Below are 11,526 nucleotides of genomic sequence, written 5' to 3'. Positions count from 1 at the left end.
TTCGCTGTTTTATGAAAATCGCTTCTTCTACTCCCCTTTCTATGTTCTTTCGCTAAGATTTTAACCGCATTGTCGTCAAAGGAGTGGTTGCTAGCTTTTAGGTGCACATGTACTGCCGATTGAGGGCTACTGGTATTATCCCTGCGATGTTGATAAAGTCTTTTCTTGAGAATTTGATTAGTCTCCCCAATGTACTGCTCTTTACAATTTTCATTCTTACAATGTATTGAGTAAACTACATTACTTTGTTTTTCATTTGGCAGCCTATCTTTTGGATGCACTAATTTTTGCCTTAAAGTGTTTAGCGGTTTGAAATAAGTAGGAATTTTGTGTTGCCAAAGGACTCTTTGTAGTTTTTCAGAAACTCCTGCAATGTAAGGTACTGCTACTCTTCTCCTTTTTGTATCTTCAGAATTTTTGGTTTCATTTCCTATACTTTCCTTCGGACATTTGTTAAATGACCACTCAGGGTACCCACAGTTAGTGAGTGCTCTCCTGATATGTTTTGACTCCTTTTCTCTCCCTTCGACGCTTGTTGGTATTAGTTTATCCCTATGCTATAGGGTTCTGATACCTCCTAGTTTGTGTTGTAGAGGGTGGTTAGAATCGAAAAGTAAGTATTGGTCAGTGTGCGTAGCCTTCCTAAAGACTTCTGTTTTTAGCGTTCTGTCCTCTTTTATAATTACTTTACAATCCAAAAAGGCTAGTTGGTTCTCTTTAATGTCCTCACGAGTAAATTTAATGTTGATTCCTACCGAGTTGAGGTGATCTTTGAAGGATTGAATTTCTTGTTTTTTAATTATGACAAAAGTATCGTCCACATATCTAAACCAGTGTCTAGGTTTTGTCCCCGGGAAGGATGTGAGGGCCTGTTTTTCCATCTCTTCCATGTACAGATTAGCCACCATGGGTGAAACTGGTGAACCCATAGCACAACCATGAATTTGTTTGTAAAATTTCTCCCTGTATTGAAAATACGTAGTATTAAGGCAGATTTCCAATAATTGGCAGATGTGGTCCGGTTTAAGTTTGGTTCTTTCATGCAGAGAAACATCCACCAGCAGTCTTGTCCTCACCACTGAGACTGCTGCTGGGGTTGGGTCAATATTTGGCTACATTGTATGTAGAGGAGTCAATGCAACAAACAATGGGTTTGAGGAGGAACCCTTCTTTATGTATTTTTGGCAGGCCATAGATACATGGCGTGGCCTCTCCCGGGTATAATCTAAAATACATCTGTTTGTCTTTCTCTAACTTTTGGAGACAGTCTATCATTTCTTTCTTGTATCTATTGGAAGGGTCCCTTTTTAGTTGCTCATAAGTGTAAGAATCACTGATTAACCCATTTATTTTGTCTTCATAATCCGATGTGTTGAGAAGCACTGTACACCTACCCTTGTCTGCTGGCAAAATAGTAATATTTTTATCTTTTTGTGGAGTAGTTAACACCTTTCTCTCTTCTAATTTTATGTTGGAGCAGGTGGTTTGGCACTTCTAAGAAGGGCTGATATTTCAATGCGTAGATCATCTGCCTCTGCATACGAAAGTTTGTTATTTTTAATAGCCGATTCAGTAGCTGTGATTTAGTCTATTGTAGGTATCGCTTTAGGATTTACTGAGACAGTGTCTGGACAGTAGGGATATATATGTAGGGCCTAAACTCCCAGCAAGACTTTAGTTTTTTGACGAAGTTTCTTGGCTAAGAAGCGAAACGTCCGACACCTTCAAAGAAGTACAGATGACGGTGTCACGTTTTGCGAGGTGGTGATGGCGGGTGCGGATCCCAAGAAGCAGGCAGGAGGGAGCAGGAGGTTGTTTGACAAATTGTATTAAAATAAAGGTCAGCAGGAACAAAATGTAAAACATCAAAATCATCTGAACAGAAAAAATACAAAGTATCAAAAGAAGACCAAAAGTAAAAGTCCGCCAAGGTTAAACAAACACATGCACAGCATGCAATTGCAGACAAAGTATGCAACAAACATGCCGCAAACAATGAACCGACACCGGATGGTCGTGCCGGGTGTCCTTTTAAGTGTCAGTGATTAAAACGACCAGCACCTGCGAGGCTGCAGGCAGGGCTGACGTCGCTACCCGTTGGTCGCCAATCTGATCGGGACGACCAGCACCTGTGCAGGTGCAGGCGGGGCCGACAGCGCCCCCCGTTGGTTGCCAACCCGATCATGACAGACGGGTGAAGAAACCTTTTCATCGATTCATATTGGGTATGAAACAGGTCAGTCAATCTGCATCATACAAGGCTCATTTGATAATTTGAGCGATAACCCTTTAAATCAGAATTTGCATGGTTGGAAAAATGGTTTATTTGCAGATGTGTTACATTATGATCTAAAGAGTAAAAATCCTCACACATTTTGACTTGCGTCATAGGTGCTTCCGGAAGGTAAACAAGCTTCCAGTTGATCCTTTGCAGCTTGTTCACCTCCCGGTTCTAGACCTGGATTTGAAACTGCTCCACATTTACCGGAAGCCATGACTTTTATTGTGTTATATGAATGACAACAAGGTGATCACGTTAGTTTGCATTGCAACTAAAGAGCTTTGAAAGGCGCTTGAAATAAAATGTATGATTATAGAGAGCAGTGACTGTGTTCGTTATGCTTGTCACTATCAGAATCAGAATCAGAAAACCTTTATTCGTCCCACAATGGGGAAATTTGCAGTCCACAGCAGCAATTGAAAGGGGATTGGGTGGGGGGTGAAAGGATAGGAAACAAGATATTCTAAGCATAACAAAATAAAAATGTCAACTGTATACTGTGCAAATGTAAGCGTGCAAAACCGTTTCATAATAAAACTGTACATAGTGCAAGTATCAAGAAATGCATATTGATATATTGCATCAACCCATATTTACAAGTGTGCAGTTTTTTTTTCCACGTGATCATTGAGAATTGCAAAGCCTGACAGCAGATAGTAGGAACGAGCGGCGGTACCTCTCCTTCTTAGAGGGCGGGTGTAATAGTCTCTGGCTGAAGGAGCTACCCAGTGCGGTCAGGGTGGGCAGGAGGGGGTGGGAGTGGCTGTTCATCATTGCTTTTAGTTTAGCTAGCGTCCGTCTTTTGCCCACCCCCTCCAGAGAGACCAGCGAGCAGCCCAGGACAGAACTGGCCCTCTTGACAAGGCGCTCCAGTCTTTTCACCAGCCTGACCAGCAGACAATTCCATAGTGTATGGCTGAAGCCACCACAGAGTCATTGTCAAGCTATGTTCGTTTTTTGAGCTCTCCCCCTAACTTCAAAAGGGTTTTGGCTGTGTTGACCGGGATTACACTGGGACTTCACTCTTTAACTCCAATGATGAGACAGATTTCTCCTTTCTTCTTCCTCTTTTAATTTGGACTTAATCGTCTCTTTTCTCATTGAAAAGACAATTGCTGATTGCAAGGTGAAAAACCTTTGAAGAAGGTAAAAACACAAACGGCAATTAGGTTTACATTTGAAGGCAGTCTCTTAACAGGCTGGTTTTGACATTAAACCACCAAATCAAATCATCAAATAAACGGTCACAATAACAGGTTCTCTCACCGTCAGCCACCCTGGTCTTTACACAGTTGAACTCCACTGCACCAGGCAAACTCCTAGAGCAGTACTCGAACCGAACGCTGAGCAGTGTAGCAACTGACTATTTTAAGGAGTGGTTTCTTCTGGTGAGAGCCTTCCTGATTACTGAATGATTTTCAGCTGCTGGCACATTTGTTTTTATTCCAGTTCTCTCCTCTGGGGGAAAAATGGTGCCAAACTCATCTTTGGACTACAGCTTCGGCCATATTGTTAGTTTGCCAAGACAGTTATAGAAAATCTTTAGGAGTGACCCCTAAACTCCAAAACAGTGTTTTTCAACCAGTGTGCCGCGGCACACCACTGTGCCGCGAGATATTGTCAGGTGTGCCGCGGGAAATTATCCAATTTGTGTGCCTGTGCAGTCATAAGTTATAATGTAGTACTCTTCCATACCAGTAGGTGGCAACAGCGGGTAGTTGTGTGTCACTATGTCGCTTTGAGACCAGCAAATTAGTGACGCATGGATAGCGCGGCAAGTGCAGATTGTGGCTAGCGGGACGACGGTGAAAGTGATGGAGAGGTTTTTGAAGAGAAAAAATGCTGACTCAGAAGTGGACCCTGGACAAACCCCGGACCCAAATGAAGGCCCTAGTATGGATGGAGGTAAAAAAAAAACAAAGAAAGTGATGTCGAGCAAAGTTTCTGGCGCGAGGCAATACAACGAAAGCTATGTTTCATTTGGATTTACTTTTACCGGAGTTCTCCATGCTGGCTAACAAAGCTATTTTGACATTGCTCCCATGTTCCACAACATATCTGTGTGAGGTGAGCTTTTCAAGCCTGACTGCAGTAAAAACAAAAGACAGAGAAAGACTGAAAGCTGTGGAGGAAGAGCTTCGTGTGTGTCTTTCATCCATCCCGGCCAGGATATCAGCTCTCTGTTCGTCCAAACAGGCCCAGGTTTCACACTGAGAAAATATAAATATGAAAGATTATAAAATACTTTTTTCTTTGTGTTTAGTTAAATCCTATGTTATAACATAAGATCATTCTTCAACGTTTAAAAAAGCTTATATTACCAATATAACATATCTTTATATATATATATGTACAGTAAAGTCTCGTTATATCGATATCGGATATATCGATACTCCCGGTTATATCGATACTATTTCTATGCACGCACGGAGAAAATTACATGCAAACAGGGTCGGATATATCGATAGTCCCGGTTATATCGATATTTTTTCGGACTCCCTTGAATATCGTTATAACGAGACTTTACTGCATATTTTTTTTATTTAATTGTTATTAACAATATGTTATGACCTGTCTTATTGTGTTGCACATTATGTGTTTTGTGTATGCTGTGGCTGGTATATTGTTAATTATTAATAATATAATAAAAATGTGAAAAAAAGCATACATTAACAGTTAATACTTTTTTCCCCACATTTTCAGCTGGGGTGTGTCCCGAGATAATTTCAACGGAAGAAATGTGCCTTGGCTTGAAAAAGGTTGAAAAACACTGCTCCAAAAGACCTCAGTTTCCTGAGTAGGAAGAGGCGACTCTGTCACTTTTTGATTAGGGCATTCGTGTTTGTAGTCCAGTCCGGTTTATTGTTCAGAGTAACACCCAGGTACTTGTAGGAGGTCACCCTCTCAATGTCCGAACCCTGGATGTTCAACGGTGCAGGTGAGGATTGTTTCCTGCAGAAGTCCACCACCAGCTCCTTGGTTTTCCCGGTGTTGATCTGGAGGTGATTCTGCTGGCACCAGTCCACAAAGTCCTTTGTCAGTCCCCTGTACTCCCTACCGTCTCCCTCTGTAATGAGGCCGACAATAGCTGAGTCGTCAGAGAACTTCTGAAGGTGGCAGGTTGGGGTGTTGTAGTTGAAGTGAACAGGAATGGAGCCATGACTGTCCCCTGCGGCGCTCCGGTACTGCAGAGAAGCCTGTCCGACTCACAGTTCTTTACCCTTACGTACTGTGGCCTGTTTGTGAGGTAGTCTGTAATCACGGATGTGAGGTGATGGTCGACTCCGGCATGCCGCAGCTTGTCCCCCAGTAGACTTGGCTGGATGGTGTTGAAGGCACTGGAGAAATCGAAGAATGTGATCCTCACTGAGCTCCCAGCATTCTCCAGGTGCAGCAATGCCGAGTGGAGAAGGCAGAAGATGGCATCCTTCACACCGATGCTGGGATGATAGGCAAACTGAAGCGGGCCCAGCGATCAGCTTGCCAGCGGTCGCAGTTGGGCGAGGACGAGTCTCTCCAGCGTCTTCATCAGGTGAGACGTCAGCTCCCCCGGTCTGTAGCTGGTGAGCTCCTTTGGGTTGGCAATCTTGGCCACTGGGACCAGGCATGACGTTTTCCACAGCTGTGGAACTCTGCCCGGCTTCAGGCTCAGGTAGAACAAGTGCTGGACAATGACACACAGCTGGTCGGTGCAGGTCTTGAGGAGTCGGGAACTGATTATCCGGACCTGCTGCCTTCCTTACTTCCATCCTCCTCAGTTGGTTCCTCACCTGCGCAGTTGTGACAGACAGGCAGGAACCAGGAGGCAGAGTGGTGGCTGAGGGTGTGGCAACGGTTGGGAAAAGTTGTTGGGTGTGGGAAGCTGGTCGTGAGAGGGGGCAGCTAGGGTAAGGCCACAGTGAGAGTTGGTGCAGGTGCAGCTACAGGTGAAGTTGACGGTGGGCCGGGGGCGACAGGAGTCTTGTCAAACCGATTGAAAAAGCGGTTGAGTTCATCTGCCCAGTCCTTGTCTTTTTCGTTCAATGTCACTGGGCTTTTGTGGCCTGAGATATTTTTCAGGCCCTTCCAGGCACCAGCGACATTGCTGGCTTGCAGCTGCTCCTCCATTTTCATCTGTAGGCATTCTTCCCCTCTCTGATCTTCCTCCTCAGTTGCACGGGCTTCATTTCCTCTCTGTTGCCCGAAAAAAAATAATAAATAACTTTTCCTTCAGGAGGACTTTTATGTCGGGATTAATCCATGGTTTGTTGTTGGGAAAACACTGCACAGTCCTGGTGGGTACGGTGTTTTGTTCACAAAGTTTATGTAGTATGTGATGGTATTGGTGAGTGAATCAATGTCCTCCCCGTTGAGTCAAAACAGTCCCGCAGAGCTTTTTCAGCTTGTTTGGACCATCTTCTGACCGTGCGGGACACAGCTGGTTGCCTCTGGACAAGGGGTTTGTACACAGGCTGGAGATATACCATATTGTGGTCTGCTCTTCGGAAAGGGGGGAGGGTTTGTACGCATCCTTGGCATTTGAGTAGAATAAGTCCAATATGTTATTGGCTCTGGTGGCACAAGTGACATACGGTGTGAATGTTGGGAGGGAGGATTCCAGGGAAACACAATTGAAGTACCCTGAGATGATGAACAAGGCGTTGGGGGACTGGGTTTGCAGCTTGTTTACAACAGTCATGAGGGCATCGGAGGCAGCGCCGCCATTTGCCGTAGGAGGACTGTACGCCTCTCACAAATATTGAACAACAGCAGAAAATAATTTTTCAATAATAATACCGTCACAATAACAGTTATTAGTAATAATGCTAATATTTAACATATAATTAAAGGACAACCGACGCCACAGGACAAGTTGTGTCCATAATTTGTAAAATCACTTCAAATGACCTCTGCTGAGCGTATTTTACAACGATTCCACCGCATATAGCTGAATATTCAGTAAGTCTTGTTTTTGAGTTGGTGATGATTCCTGACGTCACGTCACGTCAGGAACGCCCCTGACCGAGAAAGTGACACACATTGCATTTTGGGTACTTTGTTTGTTCTGAAAACTTCGTCTTGATCCGTGTTGATGGTGAAATTAGAAGGAAAACACATAAATAATGCGATTGTGAATCGTTGTGTGTTGCACCAAGACTACGATTTGATTGTAGTTGACACAAATTCCCAGCAGACAAATCAGCCTATTTTGAACGGAGCTTAGGCGCCATCTTATGCATTTTTGGCGATGTTACACATCAGTCCTGACGCCTCAAAACAGGCTCGTTCGCAAACGACACATCACTCATTGTGGCAGCTCATTGTCTATCCCAAAAAAAGTTTGTATGCCAAGGTAAAATGTTCAGAAACTTAACGTTTGCAAACCGAAAAGTTCGTAAGCCAAGGGGTTCGTAAACCGAGGTATCACTGTACTGTATTAGTATGTTAAATTTGGTTTAAAGTTTCTTTTTTTTCCGGACAATTGTCTTTTTGTTGGAGAAGACAAAAACATTCACAAGCTGACAGTTTTGGCTGTCTCACTGCTTCCTTATGACGGGTCTAAAAAACAGCTATTGGTTTGTTGTTTGTCCAATTATTGTTGACATGAGTGTCAACGGGTAACAGAATCATGACAAAATCTCTATGTTATTTATTACATCTGACATTTTTGACATTTCGGTACAGATTTTAGAAAAGATCATCAAAGTTGGCTTACATGATGGGAGTCCACATAAAATAATAAAACACGAGGGGCTTGGCCCTTGACTTTCCTATCATTTTGAGAATATTGTACTATGAACCTGCCATGCATTTCTTGGAAAAATGTTGGGGTTCTGAGAAAACCCACAAAGCCACGGGGAGAAAACTTCTCACAGGAAATCGAACCCTGCATCTCTGCACTGAATGGGCTGACCCAGATCTGGGCAAGGTGCACCTCCGAAGCTGCATGCGGCTCTTTCGCGCTGCCCAGTAGCTCCATTGTACTTTTTCAAAAAATGATTGAAAATGAAAAAAAGGGTGGGAGGGAAATATATGTTTTTGTTTTAATATGGTTTCTGCGCAAGAACTTAATTGGTTCCCAGAAAGTGTGTGTGAGGCAACACGTTCATCTGCCTAACATTTATTTTCCATAAGAAATGATTAAAAATAAAAATAATAAATTCCCAGGTCCTCATAAAACATAATTTTCTACTAAATAAGCCTTAAAACTACACAAAATATACCTAATTTTATGTGTAATAAATGTGCTGTTGTATTGTAATTAAAAATAAATTGTACTATATAATAAATTCGTTTTTTACCTTTATGATGGTTGTTGATGTTGTTGCTTCTTGATGATATCCGAGTGAAGTTGCCGTGCTTTCTCGGCGATAATACCCTCACTCACAATGTCCCCTGCTTGCTGCTTTTCGTTAATCCAAATCAACAGAAGTTTTTCAACCTCTTCTATTGCCTGAGACCGTTGCTTAGACAACACAAAAACACCCTTGGCCAACGTAGCAGTGCTCGACTTCGCGTACTGGGATTGGATTGGATTGGATTGGATTGGATATGCCTTTATTAGTCTCACAGTGGAGAAATGCTAAATGCTAAGTCATCTCCTTCTTCTGCTCGACCATAATTTTCTTTTGTGTCCTTTTCGTCTTAACACTGGCCCATGGTGGGGTCTTTTTCGGTCCCATAATAGCAAAAGTATTCCACTCGATAACAAACCACGTCTGCACTCAAAGAAAGGTGGTTGACGAAAACTAGTCCGGCAGCCACTGTAGCGCTTTTCGACCGTGTGGTTTGGTGTTCATCTGCCAAAAACTAGTCCGCCAGCCACCATGTTGTTTGGTTCGCCTGCCGAAAACTAGATCATATGCCAAGATTATTTTCTCGCAAATTTAATGTTTGTAATGCGAAAAGTATGTGAGTTAAATCGTTCTTTTCGTCAGGTGGCATCCTACACAGAGTAATCAAGTGATCAGAATCAGAATCAGAATCAGAATCATCTTTATTGCCAAGAATGTAGAACACACAAGGAATTTGTTTCCCGGTCGAACACGCTGCACTAGTATCATCAGCAAAAAATTGCAAAGAGGCACTATACAATTCCATTTGGGCTACTGTTCAAAGAGTTAATGGCTTGGGGGAAGTGATGTGTCATTCTCAACATTTAATCATTTAATGTAATCATGAAGGCTCATTATGTATTTGTAAACAACATTTTTTTATAGGAGGCTAAAATAGATGCATACCCCATGTGTTGCCTTCATTATTACTCCACATGGATTTTTTTGTAGTTGTTATTTTATATCCAATATATATATATATATATATATATATATATATATATATATATATATATATATATATATATATATATATATATATATATATATATATATATATATATATATATATATCTATATCAGCATTTTCGATAAATCCCCCTGCCCTTTTTTTCAACATTAAAAAAAAATGTGTTTATGTTGGTGTGTGTTTGTGTTTGTGTTTGTGTTCGTGTGTGTGTGTTTGTGAGTGAACTGAACTACAACTTTACTGTCAAATGTGATACAGCACAACCAGACAAGTGTGCTTGTATGTTTGCTCATGTTCGTGTTTGCGCGAGCGCACACACGTTAATCTGAATATTTTTGTAATAAAATAAAATCAAATGAAAAAAGTGAACGATGAAAGCAGCAACAAAGATTGATATTTGCTCCGGAGAAATAGCCAGCAAGCAACCAGTTTTTTCTTTTTTTGTTTTGCTTTGTTTTGCTTTAACCGAGTGGGTTCGGTGTATTCATTTATGCTTTTTCGAGCATGTTCGCCTTTCATATATCTTGTTCATGTTTCTCATTTTTATAATATTGTGGATCAAACCAACACTTGAGCACTTGAGGACTTTTATGGAAAAAAAAATATTTAATTTGAATATGAAGCCGCAGAAAGATGTTTTGTTCGATCGAGTCGGGTTCATGGCGACAATAGTTTGGCTTTGGGGCCTTTTCGTATTTCCGTTGTTTAAAACGTCTCGTTTCGAAATCTTTCTCTCGTTATACTCGTGTAACATTTATTTTTATCTACTTTTACTAATCTACTTCTATCTACTTTTACTAATAAAGGAGAACTGTCTCAAATTAAGTTGAAACAAAATGTCCCACTTGCACGGTAACAATAGTAAAATATACTTTTTGTTTTAAAATGTCGAATTTTAACTTACCGCAGTTCTTTCTTCTTTTTTTGCACGTCTGAATTTGTTTTTAAATTGTAGTTTCAGCTAATTACGTGTTTTGACACTCGGCGTTCACGTATTAGTATTAAAATATAAACGGGCTAAAACTGCAAATGTGTGTGTGTGTGTGTGTGTGTGTGTGTGTGTGTGTGTGTGTGTGTGTGTGTGTGTGTGTGTGTGTGTGTGTGTGTGTGTGTGTGTGTGTGTGTGTGTGTGTGTGTGTTTGTGTGTGTGTTTGTGTGCGTGTGTGTGTGTGTGCGCGTGTGTGCGTGTGTGTGCGTGTGTGTGTTTGTGTGTGTAATAATACATGCGGTAAATTGTTTTCTAAATGATTTGAATTATAGAGAAAGTAGGAGATTGGCTTGCATACTAATTGCTTGCATACTGGAAGAATGAAAATGTAAAACGCGAAAAAACACATAATTCATATCTACATTTTCTGTCTTTTTTTTAAACTGTCATAACTTTCCATCATCTGTATTTTAAGTAACCAGATAAAAGTATATTGCAGTTACTTTCATGAATTGGCCAATAGTTTAATCAAATATTCGAAGGAACCAAGAGAACCTCTCACACAATATAGCAATATGCTCATAATGATAAAATTAACAAAAGGAAAAAAAAACACCCCCGTCACTCCGTTTTCAAGATAATTTGAATGTGTTTCATATTTAAATGTAGACCAAGATCATCTCCACGGTTGACGTGGAAAGATATTTGCTGACTAAAAGAAAATAATTTCTTTTGGATAGCCGTGTAGCAAACTAACGTGTCATTATGTCGTATATTTCAATTTCAGCCCTACATGTTTTTCCTGTTAGCCTATATAAAATGGCTCAGAAAATAAAGGGCTCCACTAATTACCAGATATTAAGGATAAAAAACATGTATTCGAATTTTGTTTAACTTTGGCTTTTAGGCAGCTCTCTCCTTGAGGTTGAAATATCGACTGTGAAATTAGATGCACAGATTCGTCTGTGTAAACTCTCAGTCGTACAGGAGTGGTCCATCGATGGAAAGGTTTCTTCAGCCGTCGTCTGTACTT

Source organism: Hippocampus bargibanti, linkage group LG17 (assembly GCF_051943395.1).
Source record: "Hippocampus bargibanti isolate YZ-2025 linkage group LG17, ASM5194339v1, whole genome shotgun sequence".
Taxonomy (NCBI): domain Eukaryota; kingdom Metazoa; phylum Chordata; class Actinopteri; order Syngnathiformes; family Syngnathidae; genus Hippocampus; species Hippocampus bargibanti.
Note: the sequence above shows the minus strand (reverse complement) of the source record.